The following is a 20,273-nucleotide window of genomic DNA, read 5'->3' on the forward strand; positions in this document are numbered from 1 at the left end:
AAACTTAAAATGAATGGAGTAGGTAAACAGTAGTGATATTCTTGAGCCAACGAAAAGAAGCAAGTTTTATGTTTAATCGAGAACTCTACGATTAGTGTCTTTCACACATACCTAAATGTGTGTTTTTTTCATTATTTCCAAAGCCTGATTTTTACCTCAGAATGAAGGCGCCACGGTTGATTTAATCCTATCTAATGGTGAAGACTGTGGCTCTGTGGGTAAGGAGCATTAAATTCTGAGGTGAGTCACAGTCAAAGTCTATGTACTTGGTTAGGGGAACTTGTTCATGGCTGTCCACTGAAGTATTTCAAGTAATAAAAAGCTATGTAGGAGTGTAAAGTTAAAGAATGCTGTACATTACCAATGACAGGAATAGATTATGGACCAGGGATAATGAGGAGTAATTCAGTTCTGCGCAACTGATGACTCCTTTAAAAAGGTGGCAGATGTTTCATACGTTTTCGGGGATACTTACACGACTGTGGATTTTAACATTCATCCCTTCACAAGAGTCAGTGAGAGGGAGCACATGGCCTACGCTGAAGGCCACTGCAAAAAGGGACGTAATGTATTAGCTCCATGGGAAATGAGCTTATCAATAGATCTTAGTGATATTTAAGGATCTTATTTTCGAGCTTCAGTGATTTCTGTGCATTGATTCTATTGTGGGAACAGTGAGCATATCAATAAACCTAAAGGATAAAGGACTGAAGGAAAAGAGTGCAAAGCTCAGGACAATGAGGAGTCCCGGGGTGGGGGTTGAGTCTGAGTCCAGAATTGTGTGGGATGTGGGGAGAGGGAGACCCTCCTGCACTGCTGGTGGGAATGCACACTGGTGCAGCCGCTCTGGAGAGCAGCACGGAGGGTCCTCGGAAAGTTAAAAATAGAACTACCCTACGACCCAGCCATTGCACTACTAGGTACTTACCCAAAGGATACGAAAATACAGATTTGAAGGAGGACAGGCACTCTGATGTTTATAGCAGCTCTATCTGTGATAGACAAATTATGGAAGCAGCCCAAGTGTCCATTGACTGATGAATAGATAAAGAAGATGTGATATAGATCTGCAATGGAATATTACTCAGCCATCAAAATGAATGAAATCTTGCCGTTTGCAAGGACAGGGGTGGAGGTAGAGTGTACTATGCTAAGCGAAATGGGTCAGAGAAAAACAAATGCCATAGGGTTTCACTCATGTGTGGAACTTAAGAAACAAAAATGAGCATAGGGGGAAAAAAAAGAGTGAGAGTGACAAAACCATAATTAACTATAGAGAGCAAACTGATGATTACCAGAGGGGAGGCAGGGACGGGTAGGGGAAATAGGTGATGAGGATTAAGGAGGGCACTTGTTGTGATGAGCGCTGGGTATTGTATGGCAGTGTTGAATTCACTATATTGTACACCTGAAACTAATATTACACTGTATGTTAACTATACAGGAATTTAAATAAAAACTTAAGAAATTAAAAAAAAAATAGAAAAAACAAGTAAACGGAATTGTGTTAATCCCCGTCTAGAAATCTGTGGACTATTGCAGAAAAATAAAAATAAAATCAAAGAGAGAGAGAGAGAGAGGGATAAAATAAACTTGTAGGGAAGTGAATTCATGAATGAATAAGGAAATGTGTAAATGAATGAAGATAAGGAGGGCCATGTGTGGACGAGCTATGAAGTTATGTAATAAAGCAGAAATGACTATTAGTGTATATTTGAAACATCAGGTTCTATAGGTAAATCAAAGCTCTGAGCCCTTCCATGAGGACAGTATGGACAGATGTACCCAAGAGTTCATGTTGCTGCCTTGATTCTTTGTTTGGTGGTTTTAATTAAGAAGGACAAAAAAAAAATGTTTACATAAATAAACAATTGCTTAAATATTGTCTTATTGAGAGAGGGCCAAATGTGAACCCATACTGAGGATATGTCATGTGACCAGAGTTACAATTAATATAACTGTATTCGCTAGTTTAATTAAAAAAATTCAAAAGATGATTTAGTAATCATTTATGTCTATCGGCCATGAGCATGTAGACTGGATACTTAATATTCCTGTTCCGTGCCTTGGTTTTCATTGGTACTGACATCTTGTCATAAGGGAATGAAGGAGTGCATTTCCCTGCAGATTAATTATTCAAAAGAAGGCTGAGCAAGGGCCAACGAGGAATGTGTTTTATGAACCAAAGATAATGATTACTCCCGTTATCCGCAAAAGTTGTCCAGATAAAGAAATAGAACTCTAAATTCCTTCCATTTTGGACAAAGTACACACAGAAATGTTTTTTTAAATTCCAGTTAGTTAACATACAGTGTAATGTTAGTTTCAGGTGTACATAGAAATTTGCATGAAGAAATTCTTTAGAAAAATGGGAAGATAATTGATTTATTTTATGCCTAATTATATACACGAATAAGTAAATGAATCAGTAGACATAAATCAGAAAAATGTGTGCTTCATTGGTGAGGATATGCCATAAAACAAAGATTTACATTCATCCAATTTTGTACAAGTGAGGTCCATTAAAAGTAATCACTGAGTTGTTAAATTTATGGATAGGGAGTATGTAGACAGATATTTATGATAGATAATGGTTCCTATGTTGGTGTTCATTGTACTGCTTAAAAAGAAAAGTTAAATACGTCAATAAATAAGAGTGCGATTCATCGGCAATGATGACATTCTTTCTGAAATGACCCGTGTTTATGATTGATCTAATACTGCAAGTCTAGCCTCCATTTAAAAAAAAAAAATCTAACTATGGACTCTTTCTTTCTCTTGAAAGTCTGCATTTTCACTAAGCGAACACACCACAGATGAAGTAATCATTCTCTAATGCTAAAGATCTTGGCTTTAGCAAACTGTGGGGGTAAGGACAGAAGAAATTGATGTAAGTAGCAGAGTTTATATTCTTGGGTTGGGAGGGTGGTTTGTGAGTGTTGCTTGGATTTTTCAAAGTAATCAATGAGCATATTAAAAAATAAAGCCAAATGAGCCCAGCACAGACCCGAATTGAGATTTATGATGAATCAGATGCAGGACTAGTAAAACCCAATTAAAAAGACGCTGGACGTTTCATTCAGTTTTAGGATTGCTTCGCATTGTGTTTTATTTCTGCGTTGCAATGCATTTAAGTACTTCTCCATTGATAAAGATTTAAGCTATGAATTCCTTGGGGGAGAAACACACAAGAAGATGGACAAAGTTGTTGTCTCTCTAGATGTGGAGAAAGATTAAAGTTCCCATGGTTACTCACTGCATCATCTTTAAATGGAAAAGGGCCAGGCGTGGACCATTGAAGCTGATACGGAGCGAGAATGTTGGTTAATTTATATATGCAAACAGCATACGTATATATTGCAAAGAATACCCTTGTTTATTAGCACTGTGGGAAATGGGTGTACAGCCGGTTCTTAGTGATATTCAAGGATGTCGTTTTTGGGCTTTTTGATTCATGAGAATAGATTATATTGTTATGAGCGAGTCCATGAATGAAGGAACAAGGAATGTGTAAATAAAGGAAGAACAAGATGTTCGGTGTAGATTAATGATGAGGATTCTGAGATGTATGAATCAAAGATTTTAATTAAACTCTGTACCTTTGAGGTCCACTGAGAAAAAGAAATCTAGCTATTTCTTCCGTGAGAGAGGGGCTTACGGCACAAGTTAGGACGAGTTAAGATCCGGTTCCTGAGCTTTGAGTTCTTAATGTCTGTGAAATGTATCATTATATTATTTCCCCAGACACTGAATTTCGTAATCTAAATCGATCAAGTCTATCTTACATTTGTCCTTAAAGGATAGATATCCTATTCCATGAGAGTCCCTGTTGTTTCAGATTGGTGGTAGCTAGCTGGTTGTTGGTTCTATTTAGAAAAGGAGAAAATCCGGGGCACCTGGGTGGATCAGTCGGCTAAGCGTCCGACCTCAGCTCAGGTCATGATCTCACAGTTCGTGAGTTCGAGTCCCGCGTTGGGCTCTGTGCTGACAGCTCGGAGCCTGGAGCTGCTTTAGATTTTGTGTCTCCCTCTTTCTCTGCCCCTCCCCTGTTCATGCTCTCTCTGTCTCAAAAATAAATAAATATTAAAAAAAATTAAAAAAAAAGAAAAAAAGAAAAGGAGCAAATCCTCGACATTACCAACAATTGCTTACATAAGTGCTTAATGGAAAGAAAGCCAAGCAAGGACTAATACTGAGAATATGATATTATTTAAAAAAATAAAGAAGACTCTAACAGGTTATATCTGTGGACAGTGACGTAGGGACATATACTAGTATTAGTCAATGTTCTTATCCAGCGTCTTGGCTTGCATTCACTTTGAATGCATCGTTAAAAGTCGATGAACAAATGAGTTCTATATTGGTCAGTTATTTACTTACTTTTTATTTTTTTATGAAAAAAAAAATTTTTTTTTTCAACGTTTTTTATTTATTTTTGGGACAGAGAGAGACAGAGCATGAACGGGGGAGGGGCAGAGAGAGAGGGAGACACAGAATCGGAAACAGGCTCCAGGCTCCGAGCCATCAGCCCAGAGCCTGACGCGGGGCTCGAACTCACGGACCGCGAGATCGTGACCTGGCTGAAGTCGGACGCTTAACCGACTGCGCCACCCAGGCGCCCCGAAAAAAATTTTTTTTAATGTTTATTTATTTTTGAGAGAGACAGAGACAGAATGCGAGTGGGTTGGGACAGAGAGAAGAGGGAGACACAGAATCTGAAACAGGCTCCAGGCTCTGGGCTGTCTGCACAGAGCCCGACGCGGGGCTCGAACTCACGAGCCGCGAGATCATGACCTGAGCTGAAGCCGGACGCTCAACCGACTGAGCCACCCAGGCGCCCCAGTTTGGTCAGTTATTTAAAAGAAGGCAGAGGAGGAGGTGTCATGAAACAATATAATGACTAAACCATTTTAGATGAAGAGGAAGAAATCTAGACTTAATCCCACTTTGGACGAGTGGATATCAGCAATGGCATGACATGGTATTTCAGTTCTGGAGTACTGGTGGGTTTTACTCTTTTTCTTTTAAAAAACTGAGTAGATGATCAAATTATGCTTTGAGTAATTAACTAAGAGTGGATCACTGAATGTATAAAGTAGGGTAAATCTTAGACCAATGCTTCATGGGATACTCTTAGCCATGTGTGAATATGGAACCTTAAAAAAGAATAATGAGGCTGCGAATCATGTGGTTAGGGAGTATACAGGTGGACAGTAAATAAGTCAGTAAATAAAAAATAGTGTCCTTTTTGAGTCAATAATGAGAATGTGATAGCAACTAAAGTTTATGATTAATCGAGTACCTCATGACTCCAGCCCATTAAAAAAAGGTGTCTATGCTGGTTCGTTCTTTACGAAAAGTGTATTTTAATATCTACAGGACAAAATGCTATAGCTGATTGAATTATTCGACAGTAATGAGAATTTTAGTTTTTACCTTTGTGGGTAAGGAGCCTAGAGACTGTCGTAGGTTATAGTCAAAATTCACGTCCTTGCCTTTGTTATTATTAGTGACTTAATGAGGGAATCAATAAACAAAGGTATTAATGAATGGAGGAAATGTTGCCAAGTTTGGACCAATGATGAGTATCCTGGGGTGTCTGAATCAATGATTTTGATTAAACCCTGTAACTCTGAGGTCAGAGACCTAGTTAATGCCTATATGATAAATCAGCTTACAGTAGAGGTTAGTAATATTCGGGAGTTTGCTCTTAGGTTATGAAGGTTCATAGGTCTGGGTTGTGTTGGTAGAAGTGAATTGATAAACGAATAAATAAATTTATAAATAAAGACAAGGAGAGCCACATGTGGCTTAATTATGAGAATGTATAATATTATTATTAATATTTTCTGAAGCACTCAGTTCCAACATAAATTGACTAAATCTGATACCTATGTGGGTCAGGAACATAGAGAGATAAGTACCGGAAAGCAGCGTTGTGTTGTTCTGCGTTGTCTTCAAGGTGCTGTTTGCAAGAAAATAGGATCTGGCTGGTTATATCTGGGAGTAATGAGCATATGAACAGCTGTTAATTCCATACAAGTTTCTAATCCAGTTTGCATGTTCGTAGCTATTGATGATATTGTGAGTGAATGTATGTTGCATTCATGTCTCAACCAGTTATTTTGAAGAGGGTGCAGCAGGATTTTCTCAGCCCTTCATGACTGACGTTTTGGGCTGGATAATTCATTGTTGGGAAGGCGGTCCCGTATGTAGTAGAATGTGGAGTAACCTCATGGGCTGTGTTAGACGTCAGTATTAACCCCTCCCTCCCAGTTGTGGCAATCAAAAATGTCTCCGGACACTGGCAAATGTCCTCTGGTAGCAGAGTTTTTGTTTTTGTTTTAGTCGTGTGTGTGTGTGTGTGTGTGTGTGTGCGTGTGTGTGCGTGCACACGTGTTGCCTCCTTTTTTAAAAGACTATTTTTTTTTCAATATATGAAATTTATTGTCAGATTGGTTTCCATACAACACCCAGTGCTCATCCCAACAGGTGCCCTCCTCAATACCTATCACCCACCCACCCCTCCCTCCCACCCCCCATCAGCCCTCAGTTTGTTCTCAGTTTTTAAGAGTCTCTTATGCTTTGGCTCTCTCCCACTCTAACCTCTTTTTTCCCCCCCTCCCCCATGGGTTTCTGTTAAGTTTCTCAGGATCCACATAAGAGTGAAACCATATGGTATCTGTCTTTCTCTGTATGGCTTATTTCACTCAGCATAACACTCTCCAGTTCCATCCACGTGGCTCCAAAGGGCCATACTTCATTCTTTCTCATTGCCACGTAGTACTCCATTGTGTATATAAACCACAATTTCTTTCTCCATTCATCAGTTGATGGACATTTAGGCCCTTTCCACAATTTGGCTATTGTTGAGAGTGCTGCTATAAACATTGGGGTCCAAGTGCCCCTATGCATCAGTACTCCTGTATCCCTTGGGTAAATTCCTAGCAGTGCTACTGCTGGGTTTAAAAGACTATTGTTCAGAGCAGTTTCAAGGTTCACGACAAAATTGGATGGAACATACAGAGATTTCCCATAATCCCCAACCCCCCGCACGTGCATAACCTTCCCACCATCAACTGACATCCCCCACCACGGTGGTACATTTGTTACAATTGATGAACCTACACTGATGCATCATTATCACCCAAAGTCCATAGTTTGACTAGAATTCACTCTTGGGTGTAATTTCAGTGGCTTTGGACAAATGTGCAGTGACATGTATCCAACATGAAGGTATCACGCAGACTATTTCACTAAAAATCCTCTGGGCTCTGCCTGTTCACCCCTCTGTCCTCTCTCACCCCTGGCAACCTCTGATCTTTCTACCGTCTCCATAGTTTTGCCTTTTCCAGAATGTCGTGTGATTAGAATCACTACTATGTAGCCTTTTCATATTGTCTTCTCTCACTTTAGAATATACCCTTAAGATTCCTCCGTGTCTTTTCATTTCTCATTTCTTTTTAGCACTGGATAATCTTCTAGCAGAAGATTAGAGCAGTTTATTTATCCATTACCCACGGGAGGCCATTTTGGGTGGGTCCAAATTTGGGCAATTATGAATAAGGCTGCTGTAAACATTCATGTGCAGGTTTTTGTGCAGATATTAGTTTTCAGCCCCTTTGGGTAGATACCAAGGAGTGTGATTGCTGGATCACGTGGTAAGAACATGTCTAGTTTTGAAAGAAACTGCCAAACACCTATTGTAATAGGTAGGTAGTGGTATCTCATTGTTGTTTTAATTTGCATTTCCCTGATGACATATGATGTGGAGAATCTTTTCATATGTATCTTCTTTAGTGAGGTGTTTGTTACATTCTTCGACTCATTTTTTTTCTTTTTTTTTGATGGTTTAATTAACATATATTGTGAAATGATTATAGTAGGTTTAGCTAACAATCATCTTCTCATAGAAATACTATTTAAAAAAAGGAAAGGAAAAGAAATTTGTTCTTATGAAGAGAATTCTTAGCATTTAGTCTTAACAACTTCCCTACATATTACACAACAGCATTAGGTATAGTCCTTGAATTGTACACTGTAACCCTAATAGTTATAACTGGAATCTTGTATCTTTTTGTTTTCTTCTTTTAAGTTTTTGTTTTTTGTTTTTTTAAAATTTACAGCCAAATTAGTTAGCATACAGTGAAACAGTGATTTCAGGAGTAGATTCCTTAATGCCCCTTAGCCATTTAGCCCATCCCTCCTCCCACAACTCCTCCTGTAACCCTAAGTTTGTTCTCCATATTTATGAATCTCTTCTGTTTTGGCCCCCTCCCTGTTTTTATATTATTTTTGTTTCCCTTCCCTTATGTTCATCGGTTTTGTCTCTTAAAGTCCTCATATGAGTGAAGTCGTATGAGTTTTGTCTTTCTCTGACCGACTAATTTCACTTGGCATAATACCCTCCAGTTCCATCCACATAGTTGCAAATGGCCAGATGTCATTCTTTTTGATTGCCAAGTAATTCTCCATTGTGTGTGTATACCACATCTTCTTTATCCATTCATCTGCTGATGGACATTTGGGCTCTTTCCAGACTTTGGCTATTGTCGATAGGGCTGCTATAAACATGGGGGTGCGTGTGTCCCTTTGAAACAGCACACCTGTATCCCTTGGATAAATGCCTAGTAGTGCAATTGCTGGGTCATAGGGTAGTTTTATTTTTATTTTTTTTGAGGAATCTCCGTACTGTTTTCCAGAGTGGCTGCACCAGCTTGCATTCCCATTCTTTGACTCATTTTTAAATCAGGTTGTTTCTTTTTTTTTTTTTTTAATTTTTTTTTTAACATTTATTCATTTTTTTGAGAGATGGAGAGAGAGCAAGTGGGATAGGGGCAGAGAGGGAGAGACACACACACAGAATCGGAGGCAGGGTCCAGGCTCCGAGCTGTCAGCACAGAGCCCGACGTGGGGCTCAAACTCACAGACCGCAAGATCATGACCTGAGCCGAAGTTGGCTGCTTAACCGACTGAGCCTCTCTTTTCTGAGGCGCCCCTCTTTTTTTTTTAAGGGTTCTTTGTGTGTTTTAGATAAAAGTCATTTATCAGATATATCTTTTATAAATATTTTTTCTCTGTCTGCGGTTTGTATTTTGTTATCTTGACAGTTTATTTGCAGAACAGAAACTCTTAATTTTAACGAAGTCAAGCTCATCAATTCTTTCTTTCCTGTATTGTGTCTTTGGTGAAAAGTCATCACCAAACCTGAGGTCATCTAGATTTTCTCCTGTTAACTTTTAGGAGTTTTATTGTTTTAGATTGGGATTGTTTTGAATCTATAAATTGCATTGGAAAGAACTGACATCTCAATAATACTGAATCTTCCTATCCATGAACATGGAATACCTGTCCATTTATTTAGTTACTCTTTGATTACTTTCATCAGAGTTTTGCTGTTTTCCTTCATATGTTTTGTTGGGTTTATAACTGCATATTTAATTTTATTGGTACTATTGTAAATAGTATTGTATTTTTTTTATTTTTTATTTTATTAAATTTATTTTATTTTATTTTATTAATTTTTATTTATTAATTTTTATTTTTTATTGTCAAATTGGTTTCCACACAACACCCAGTGCCCATCCCAACAGGTGCCCTCCTCAGTGCCCATCACCCACTTTCCCCCTATGCATCGTATTGTATTTTTAATTTCAAATCCTGCTTGTTCTTTGGTGGTATCTAAGAAAATGATAGACATATATATATATATTTTCTACATTGATGACCATGTAATCTGTCAATAAACACAGTTTCATTTCTTCCTTCACTAATAATATACCTTTTATTTATTTCTCTTACTCTTATTCTTATATAGTATATCTCTTATTTCTTTATTCTTATTCTTGTACTGCAAGTTACAACTTCCAGTACAATGTTGTAAAGTAGTGTTGAGAGGGAACATCTTTGCTTTACATCTCAGTGGGAAGCCTTCTAATTTCTTACCATTAAGTATGTTAGCTGTAGGTTATTTGTAGATATTGTTTGTCAAGTTGAGGAAATTACTTTCTATTCCTAGTTTGCTGAGAGGTTTCTTTTAAATCATGAATGCGTGTCATAGTTTGTCAAATGTGCTTTTTCTCATCTATTGATGTGATGAGATGACAAAAACATCTTTTGAGGGAAAAAAATCTTTTGTTTTTCTGACTTGCCGCTTGGCATTTTACAGTATGATAATCCTGCTCACACCCAGAGTTTGAGCATTTGCGGGGAGGGAGGGGCAGAGAGAGAGAGAGAGAGAGAGAGACAGAGAGAGAGAATCCCAAGCAGGCTCTGGATGGTCAGCGCAGAGCCCGATGCGGGGCTTTAACTCATGAACCGTGAGATCATGACCTGAGTTGAAATCAAGAGTTAAGACGCTTAACCGACCCAGTCACCCAGGAGCCTCAGAGTTTGGTTTAGATAAGAACTTGAGTTTAGGATGTTTGCCCTAAGTTCCTGCTTTACTTTTCCCAGACACCATTAGAGTGTCTGGGAAAAACCACTTAGAGTTAAGCCCACAAAAAGTTAGTGATTTCTGCCCCAAACATCTTTTAAGTAGCAGGTGCTTGTCACCATGTTCTCTATCTTGTGCTTGCTGGTCACCTGGGAAGAAGGACTGCCCTTCTCCCTGCTCAGTTGTGTCCCCTCTCTTTCTCTTACACTCACTTTTGTTTTCTTTCTTTCTCTCTCTTTCTTTCTTTCTTCCGTTCCTTCCTTCCTTCCTTCCTTCCCTCCTTCCTTCCTTCCTTCCTTCCTTCCTCCCTCTTTCTTTCTTTCTTTCTTTCTTTCTTTCTTTCTTTCTTTCTTTCTCTTTCCTTTTGGTGTGGCTAGAGGCTTATTAATTTTATTTGTCTCTTCAAAGAACAATTTTTTTTGATTCATTGATTTTCTCTGTTAATTTCCTATTTCCTATTCCTATTTCCTATTTCTGCTCTAAGTATTGTTATTTCTTTTCTTCTTTGTATTCGATTTGTCCTTTTTCTAGTTTTGTTTTTTAAGTAGAAACTTAGATTGCTGATTTTAAATCTTCCTTCTTTTCTTTAAATAAAAATTGTAGGGGTGTCTGGGGAGCTCAGTAGGTTGAGCATCTGACTCTGGATTTCGGTTCAGGTCATGATCCCAGGGTTGTGGGATCGAGCTCTACATTGGGCTCCGTGCTGAGCATGGAGACTGCTTCAGATTCTCTCTCTCTCTCTCTCTCTCCCTCTCTCTCTCTTTCTCTTTCTCTTCCCTCCCTTTGCCCCTCTCCTCCACTTGCATGCTCTCTCTCACTAAAATAAAAAAAAAGAAATAATGTATATTTGAGTTGGACAATATGATGTTTTGATATTGATATACATGTACATAGTGAAATAGTTACTACCGTCAAGCTAACACATGCATCTCCTCACATAGTTATTCTTTTTTTACTTTTTTATTTTCGTGATAAAAGCACCTGAAATCTACTCTCTCAGCAGATTTGTCAGCACACCATACGATGTTATCAGCTATAGTCATGATGCAGTACATTCAGTCTCTAGAGCTTTTTCATCTTACGTGATAGCAACTTTGTACCCTTGACCAGCATCTCCCTTTCCTCCCCCTCCCCACTCCTGGTAACTGCCAGTCTGCTTTCGGCTTCTGTGAATTCAACTTTTTTAGCTTCCTCATAGAAGTGAAATCACGCAACAGTTTTCTTTCGTTTTCTGGCTTATTTCACCTAGCATAACGCCTTTGAGGTGCTCATTTTTGTTGCAAATGACAGGATCTCCCTTTCAAAGGCTGCATAATATTCCATTGTACTTATATTCCATAGTTTCTTTATCCATTCATCCATCGATACACACTTAGGTCTTCATTTGTGACATGTGCATTCAATGTTATAAATTTCCCTCCGAGCACTGCTCTGGCTGTCATTTTCGTTTGTTTGTTTTTTAGGAAACAGGAAAGATTAACATAAGTGGATAATCGATTAAGTATATATCTCATGGAATAAGAAGCAGTTATGGACACATGTCGACAATGTGTCATATGAGAAGCATTAGGATTGATCTGATTGTGTTCACTAAATTTTATTAAAACTCAAAATGATCTTGTCAATTATTTTTGTGACTACCAAGCAGATAGATGGATGTTAGTATCACTCAGGATTTGTTTCTAAGTCTTCGCATTCACAAATTTTGATGTGTCGTTATAACTGCGTAAGTGAGTAAAATCCTATCTTAATTATTTAAAATAAGAGACAGCACAGATCAATGAGGAGCGTGTTTTATGAGACAATAACAATGATTGGTTTGGGTTTTCGCTACTGATGTTTGTAGAAAGAAAAAAAATTCCTGTTCTGCTCCCATCTTTGGTAAGGGACATGTATATCGTTGCACTGAATAGTATTTCTGTTCTGGATTATTTCTGTTCTGGTTTACCATTTTGACTTTCTTTATATAACGAGTGTATGGTTAAATCATCCCATAAGTAAGTAAATAAATGATTAAGTGAATAAATAAGTTAGCATATAAAATGCGATCAGGCAGGAGTCATCCCACATAATGTAAAATAAAGATTTAAACGCAACCAGTTCTGCAAAGGCAACATCCATGAAAGTCATCTTGTATTCTCTTAAAACTATTACGATATAAAGATACTTTCGATACGCTTATTCCTGTGTCGTGTAGTTGACAGTGGCTAGTACATTATTTAAAAGTGAAAGTAAAATGCTAGACTAATGAAGAAGTGCCCAAGTTTATTCTAGTTCCACATAATTCACATGCATTAAAAATCTAGATTAATTGTACTTTTTCCTTCACAGAATGACCATGAGACAGCAGATGTATTCATTTTTTTTTTAATTTTTTTTTAACGTTTATTTATTTTTGAGACAGAGAGAGAGAGAGCGAGCATGAACAGGGGAGGGTCAGAGAGAGAGGGAGACACAGAATCTGAAACAGGCTCCAGGCTCTGAGCTGTCAGCACAGAGCCCGACGCGGGGCTCGAACTCACGGACCGCGAGATCATGACCTGAGCCGAAGTCGGGCGCTCAAATGACTGAGCCACACAGGCGCCCCTGTATTCGTTTTCTAAGAAACAAAATATTGGCCGTCAGCTCTGTATGTGGGAGCTAGACAGATGTAGAGACAAGTGTAAGTAACACTCACAGTTCCTATCCTTGGTTGGGATGCTTTGGTTGATGAGTGTTTAGTGGGATAGCAAAAGAATCGATGTCTATAAAAGTAATAAAAATCTCCAAATCTGGGCCGGTGATGGGAATATGTCAGGAATCAAAAACTATGTTTAATCTAATTTGGCACCAACGAAGTGATTAAAAAAACCGTCATTTCATTCATTTTCAGAAGTATTTAATATTGCAGTTTATTTCCCTCCCCAGAGGACTTAACCATTTCCGTATTGGGATAGTCCCGGCTGATAACTGTTTTGCGTTGCAACCTGTAAGCAAGTAGAATGCTTTGTTTTGAGATGTGAATAAAGATGGTGTGGTGTCATCACTTTTCACTGAGCCATCTTCATGGGGAAATTAGGGGCATTCGCTTTCAAGTGTCCCCTCTCTGAAAGACAGCTTTCATACTGTTCTTCCTTTCCGATCTTCTACTCTAATAAACATCTGCCTGCTGCTCAATTCAATAGAAGAAAGCCACAGAAGGACCAGTGGTGAATGTGGATTTGGTATGAAGCATGGATATTAATTGACGACACATATTCTCCGAGGTCCATTGTAAAAGGAGATTTAGTCTATTTGCTTTACGGGGAAAGAGCCATTAATGCGAAGATCTTATCCTGGAACTTTATGATAGCGTTGTATTCATGGATCAATCAATCAACCAATCAATGAAGATATAAAGGAAGAAAAACGTGCCTGGACCAATGATGAGTACCATGGGGTATCTGAAACAGGAGTTTTGATTAAACCCATATGCAACTCTGAGGTCCATTACAAAGAGACACGTAGTTATTTCTCCTCTGCGGGAAAGAAGCACATGTTACCTTTTGTGGTTCTTGGAGATGGATTGTATTTTATTATTATTATTATTATTATTTTAAAAAAAATTTAACATTTATTTACTTTTGAGAGAGAGAGAGAGAGAAACAGAGTGCAAGTGGGGAGGGGCAGAGAGAGAGGGAGACACAGAATCCTAAGCAGCCTCCAGGCTCCGAGCTGTCAGCACAGAGCCCGACGCAGGGCTCAAACCCACAAACCGTGAGATCATGACGTGAGCTGAAGTTGGACACTTAACCGACAGAGCCCCCCAGGTGCCCTGGATTGTATTTTTTTTTTTTTTATAGAATCGATTCACAAATAAATAAAATGTATCAATGAATGAAAAAAAGAGGACAATTTATACGCTTATTAAGGGAAGTCATGCAACATGGAGTAGTAATATGAAAATTTGAAACTCCGACTTCCAAGAAATGGTCATGAAAGGAGTATATGGTCACTTGTACATAATACTCAACAATGTTTGCTGGTTGCTCAAGGGTTGCTGAGGGATTCTTTTATTAAGGAAATGGCAACACACTGACTATAATAGTTGGTTACATAACCACATAATTGAGAGCCAAGCAGAGGCCAGTGATGAGAAAGATTTATATGACAACACTCATCATTACTCTTTTTTCAACTGATTTTCATGGAAACAATAAAAAAGAAGCAAGTATGTTATTGACAGTAGTGACTGTGGACAGACATAAATTTGGCTCAGTCTTCTTGTCCAGTGGATCTGATCACAGATTCCAGTGATTTTGTGTCAGAGGAAGAAGGTATAATTTTATGTCTCGATCTATTTTTTAAAAGTCAGCAGACTATGGACCAATTAGGAACATGTGTTTTAATACGAGGATACCGATTCATCTTACTTTGCTAATGACAAATATTCTAGGAACAATTTTAGGCTCTTCCATTTTTTGAAAGGTGCATCTGGACCTTTCCAAGTTGTGGTAATTTGGTTCCGGGCTGGTGTTTGACCATTCTGAGTTTCCGTTAGAAAAATGATATTATTATTCCCTGAATAATAAAATAAACCAGTGAGTGAGTGAATCCATGAATCCATAAGTGCATGTAGTGGAGGACTGGGAGATTGTGCCGGGAAGCAAATATGTTCAATTCTACGCAGCCAAGTCCAATAAAAAGATGATCGTGGCTTTCCCTATGTAGGTAGCAAGGAAAGTCAGATGTCTCTGATTGTTAATAGCTTTTATTTTGTGTTGAGCGATGAATTCAATAGTTTTCCTATCAACTAGTAGAAACTTAACTCAGTAAGAGTACCACCCTTGAGAAATTCGTAAGAATGTGATATGAAATAGGGCTTCTGATTAACGGTTCCTCTCGACACATTTCAAGTTAAAAAAGCGCGCTCTGTCTTCATTGTTTTTACAAATTGGCTTCCCTCCCCCCTTTTTCCTTTGTTCATAGAATGAACACACAGCTGATTTAATCGTTCTATGATCGTGAAGACATGGCTGTGAATTCTGGGACTGAGAAACATAAAGACCGAGGTAAGTAAATATCAGTGTTTGCGTTTAAGGCTTAGATGGGGTTTATTTATGGGAGCCCACTAAATTATTTCAATAAAATAAATAGTTAAACAATGTAGGAGATTCAGGCATGCCAGTCATGAGCCCCAAGTCTAGAATGTGTCACAAGCTAAAATTTATGATTACTTTGACTCATCCCAACTAAGAGCCGTTGCTGAAGTGATGGGGGGCATCTGACATATTCTCAAAGCAGTCTGCCTTCTCAACTCACGCTCTTGTCCCATTTGCCTAAAACATACTTTCACTGAGGAAGATGTTAGCTGTTACCTCTGAGGCTGGAGCACCCCGAAAGATCGCAGATGTCAGTTTTGTCAGTTGTGGGTTAAGATGACAGGTCTCTGGGTGTTGATGACACTAGCTTTCCTGTAGGGGCAAGTCAAGGGAGAAAGGAGAAGGTGGTCACCGGTCCCTAAGTAAGGGACTGATATGAAGGGAGCGTCCCGATTAATCCCTGTGTGCAAAACAGAGGTTCACTATGAAAAGCGAGTGACCGTTCGCTTTCCATGAATGGGGGCGGTGAGCAGATCTCGGTTGTATGGAAGGCTTTTGTTCTCAGTTTTGTGTCATTAAAGGGCATTGAGTGTATAATTCGGATTCATGAATCTATGAATGAAGCCTTGCAAGAAGGCATAAGTGAACGAAGAACTCGAAAGCTGTGCCCAGATCAATGATGAGTATCAGTGGAGTTACCTGAATCAACACCTTTGATGAAGTCCTCTGTGTAGCTTTGAGGTCCGTTACAGGAAAAGAACCAGTCAATCTTCTCTGTAGAAATTAGCTAATAGTGGAAGTTAGGAAAATTCAATAAGCTTGCCCCAGGCTTTTGTGGTTCATGGCTACGGATTATGTTATTTCAAGCGAATCCATGCATGAGTAAAGAAAGAAATGAATACATGAGACGCTAAAATCATGGAACGATTAGCAGAGTGCAGCAAACGCTGTTAATATCGATACAATTCTGAGGGAAAACGGAAAGGCTCACTCTGTAATCCTCTTTTATATGGAACATACTAGTATCTGCAGTTCAGACCCAGTGTCTTGAGTGTCTGTAGTTTGCTGGGGAGTTTTTAAGCTAAGAGAAAGGGAAGTGTTTGCATCAGTCAATAATCTATGAGATAACCATCTCTTTAATAGGCGTTGATACAGGTGGAGATTTGTAATCGTTATAGCTCTTAATCTTGGGCTAGGTGATAGTGTTTATTGTATTATTTATAAGAATTCCATACGGGTTTAATAAAGAATAGGATGCTGGAGCCAAAGTTCATTGGTGTCTAGCTCTGCCTGATGAACAGCCATTAAAAATTTTTTTGAACGTAGCCTTAGTCTGCTTTTTCTTACCCAGAGTGAACAACAGCATAGCTGACTCAGTCATTTAGTAAGGAGTTATTGTAGTGAACCAGGAGCATGAAGAATCATTTAAGTAAGTCCCTTAGTTTACATTCTTTGTTTGGATGGGTTGCTCACGGGTGTCACCCGAAGAGTTTCGAAGCAAATAATTGTGCACCACGCACACACAAATAAATAAAACACTCGCAAGTATGGATCAATGATGGGAATGTATTATAGACCCCAAATTATGTGTAATCTAAATCAGCACCGCAGAGGTAATTTTAGAAGAAAATATAATGTTATTTAATTTGTTTTCAGAGCAGTTTCATATTATTTCTTTCTTTACGTTTATTAGCTCTGCAGGAGAAAAGCCTAAAATTCACGGATCTTGTGATTGTGTTATTATTATTTGTGAATCAGAAAATGAATCAATAAACCAAAAAATTTTCCTAGCATGGACCAGTGATGAATGTCATGGGGTTTCTGAAACAAGAATTTTGATTAAACCCATCTGCAACTCTGAGGTCCATCACAAAGGAACACCTTATTATTCTCTTCGTGGGAAATAAAAGCCTTCAGCATCTCATTCGTGGGCTTTTGTGGTTTGGGGTATGAATTGCATTATTATAATACAATTAGCCCATGAATAAAGAAATACATCAATGAATAAAGAATAAGAAGGATATGCATGCACTACTTTTAGGGCATGCAATGAAACAGGGATCATTATTCCAACAATTTTGAGATTCTTAGCCCTAATAAATTAGCAGTTAAGGCTTTTATCACTTTGGTGAGGGGCATATGGTCAACTGTGCCTAAGAGTCAATGGTTTGTTCTGTGTTGAGGCACATTGCCAATTGATCATTCTATTAAGGAGAGGAAAATACATTTACATAAATAGTTGATTGAATAAACTATCTAATTGAGAGAGAGAGAGCATGGTGTTACTGTTTCATACGGCCACACTCATGATTAATGCAGTCTTCTTAGGCAGTTTTGTGTAAGCAAACAAACACTAAAGAATCAGTTCGGTACTCTTCCGGGTAATGACATAAGGACAAATGTAAATATTATTCAAGGTACTTCTCCAGTGTGGGTGGGCTGACACATATTGAAGTATAATTATAAGTGAACAAATGCATATGCATTTATATCTCAGTGTTTTTTTGAAGTCAGCCAACAATACATTAAAGGAAAGCATGTAGTTGAATTTAAAGGTCATGATGTATCATGTTTTACCCAACTCATATCCATAGGAAGGAAAAGAGTTCTAAGCCTTTCTGCTGGTGCATGTAGACATTTGTAAATAGCATTTTGCTTCTGTTTTGATGGTTGTTTAATTTTGGGGATTCTTTTAGAAAAATGAAGGGATGATCTTACTATCCCGTGAGCAATTGAATAGAATAATTAGTGAGTGAATTAATAAATACATTAAGTAGGGTCAGATTTGGATCACTGGTGAGATTGTGCCCTGAATGGAATCTCCCAGGTATCCAGTGCTGCACAAATAAATTTCTTTCTTTTTTTTTTCTGGAATAAAGTTTTAAAATATGCAATTTATTGTCAAATTGGTTTCCATACAACACCCAGTGCTCATCCCAACAGGTGCCATCCTCAATGCCCATCACCCACTTTCCTCTCCCTCCTCCCCCCCCCCCCCCATCAACCCTCAGTTTGTTCTCAGTTTTTAAGAGTCTCTTATGGTTTGGCTCCCTCCCTCTCTAACTTTTTTTTTTCCTTCCCCATCCCCCATGGTCTTCTGTTAAGTTTCTCAGGATCCACATAAGAGTGAAAACATATGGTATCTGTCTTTCTCTGTATGACTTATTTCACTTAGCATAACACTCTCCAGTTCCATCCACGTTGCGACAAAGGCCATATTTCATTCTTTCTCATTGCCACGTAGTATTCCATTGTGTATATCAACCACATCTTGTTTATCCATTCATCAGTTGATGGACATTTAGGCTCTTTCCATAATTTGGCTATTGTTGAGAGTGCTGCTATAAACATTGGGGTACAAGTGCCCCTATGCATCAGCACTCCTGTATCCCTAGGGTAAATTCCTAGCAGTGCTATTGCTGAGTCATAAGGTAGATCTATTTTTAATTTTTTGAGGAACCTCCACACTGTTTTCCAGAGCGGCTGCCCCAGTTTGCATTCCCACCAACAGTGCAAGAGGGTTCCCGTTTCTCCACATCCTCTCCAGCATCTATGGTCTCCTGATTTGTTCATTGTAGCCACTCTGACTGGCATGAGGTGATACCTCAGTGTGGTTTTGATTTGTATTTCCACGATGAGGAGTGACATTGAGCATCTTTGCATGTGCCTGTTGGCCATCTGGGTGTCTTCTTTAGAGAAGTGTCTGCTCGTGTGTTCTGCCCATTTCTTCACTGGATTATTTATAAATTTCAACAAAAAAGATGATCTTGGCTCTTACCTACATGGGTGGCAAGTACAGACAGATATTCCTGATAATTTTTTTTCTGTTTACTGCTAGGTTCAGTGGTGGTCATTGTATTATTTAAAATAAAAAAAAAATTCCACAAATTAGTAAATATTAAGTAGAGCTCTGTCTTTCCAATGTTTAGGAAAGTAGGCAAACTCAGGTTTATGGTTACTGGATTTTTGATCATTTAGGATAGTTAAATGTAGACTGATTCTTTTTAAAGTTTGCTTTCTACTCCTCAGAATGAACACACTCTACCAGATTTGATTATTGATCAAGTCAAATCAAAAGATCTTGTCTTTTACCTCTTTGGGAAAGACAGAAGAGATAAGTGTAAGCAATAATCAATGTTCATGTATTGCTTGCGGGGCTTAGTCATGGGTATTCATTGAGATGTTTGGAAAGAGTAAGTGGCCATATACATGGACAATTCAAAGGTGATCTTGCATTGATCGAAGACGAAAAGGTGTTTATGAATTCAGAATTACGATTAATCCATTCCAGCCATTACTGAATTCATTAGGACAAAGGATGAAAGGCATGTTAGCAGTTTTCAAAACATTTTAATATTCCATTTCATTTTTGTTCCACGGTGGATTCAAACACTTCTCCACTGGTTGATATTATTATAGACTGTGGACCCGGCAAGGGCGGGGAACCATAGGAAAATGGAAAATGTTGCCTTTTCCTTAGTTGTGGTACAGAATGGCAGTTCACTGCACCATCTTTGAAGTATGGATGTTAAATGAAAGAGGCCCCAGCAGGGACCAATGACTAATGGAATTAGGATGATGCCAAGAGTTGGATTGATTCATATTGGCAATGCTGCGGTGCATGGCACAAGGAGAACTAGTCCTGTAGCTCTGTAGGAAGTCAACTTTCATGGACTTCATCTCTTCAGGGATGTTGGTCTTGTTTTCCTAACTCTTGCACGTTGACCATATTATTAATGAGTCAAGGAATAATAAGTCAAGAACAATATATTAAGTGA

General features: G+C 38.5%; 1 long non-coding RNA gene and 4 other non-coding genes across 19 annotated transcripts in view; all 5 read left to right on the forward strand.

The window, feature by feature from the left end:
• LOC109274563 (uncharacterized) overlaps positions 1–20,273 on the forward strand; it is a 61,815-nt gene that overhangs the window by 20,560 nt on the left and 20,982 nt on the right. For 13 of the 15 annotated variants that reach the window (XR_008417334.1, XR_008417322.1, XR_008417324.1 and 10 more), the window contains 3 exons: positions 161–240; positions 2,786–2,890; positions 15,383–15,465. This is a non-coding gene — a long non-coding RNA (uncharacterized LOC109274563). Of the gene's footprint in view, positions 1–143; positions 241–2,785; positions 2,891–15,382; positions 15,466–20,273 lie in introns of all 15 variants that reach the window. The other 2 variants (XR_008417326.1, XR_008417336.1) reach the window with 1 other exon arrangement.
• LOC128773327 (small nucleolar RNA SNORD113/SNORD114 family) lies at positions 3,541–3,612 on the forward strand. Its single transcript, XR_008417597.1, has one exon. It is a non-coding gene; the product is annotated as a small nucleolar RNA SNORD113/SNORD114 family (small nucleolar RNA).
• LOC128773316 (small nucleolar RNA SNORD113/SNORD114 family) lies at positions 5,572–5,643 on the forward strand. Its single transcript, XR_008417587.1, has one exon. It is a non-coding gene; the product is annotated as a small nucleolar RNA SNORD113/SNORD114 family (small nucleolar RNA).
• On the forward strand, positions 13,830–13,904 carry LOC128773317 (small nucleolar RNA SNORD113/SNORD114 family). The gene has a single exon (XR_008417588.1). It is a non-coding gene; the product is annotated as a small nucleolar RNA SNORD113/SNORD114 family (small nucleolar RNA).
• LOC128773313 (small nucleolar RNA SNORD113/SNORD114 family) lies at positions 17,289–17,363 on the forward strand. Its single transcript, XR_008417584.1, has one exon. It is a non-coding gene; the product is annotated as a small nucleolar RNA SNORD113/SNORD114 family (small nucleolar RNA).

The sequence above is a fragment of the Panthera pardus genome, unplaced genomic scaffold (genome assembly GCF_024362965.1).
Source record: "Panthera pardus isolate Hobbes unplaced genomic scaffold, ASM2436296v1 HiC_scaffold_24, whole genome shotgun sequence".
NCBI classification, from domain to species: domain Eukaryota; kingdom Metazoa; phylum Chordata; class Mammalia; order Carnivora; family Felidae; genus Panthera; species Panthera pardus.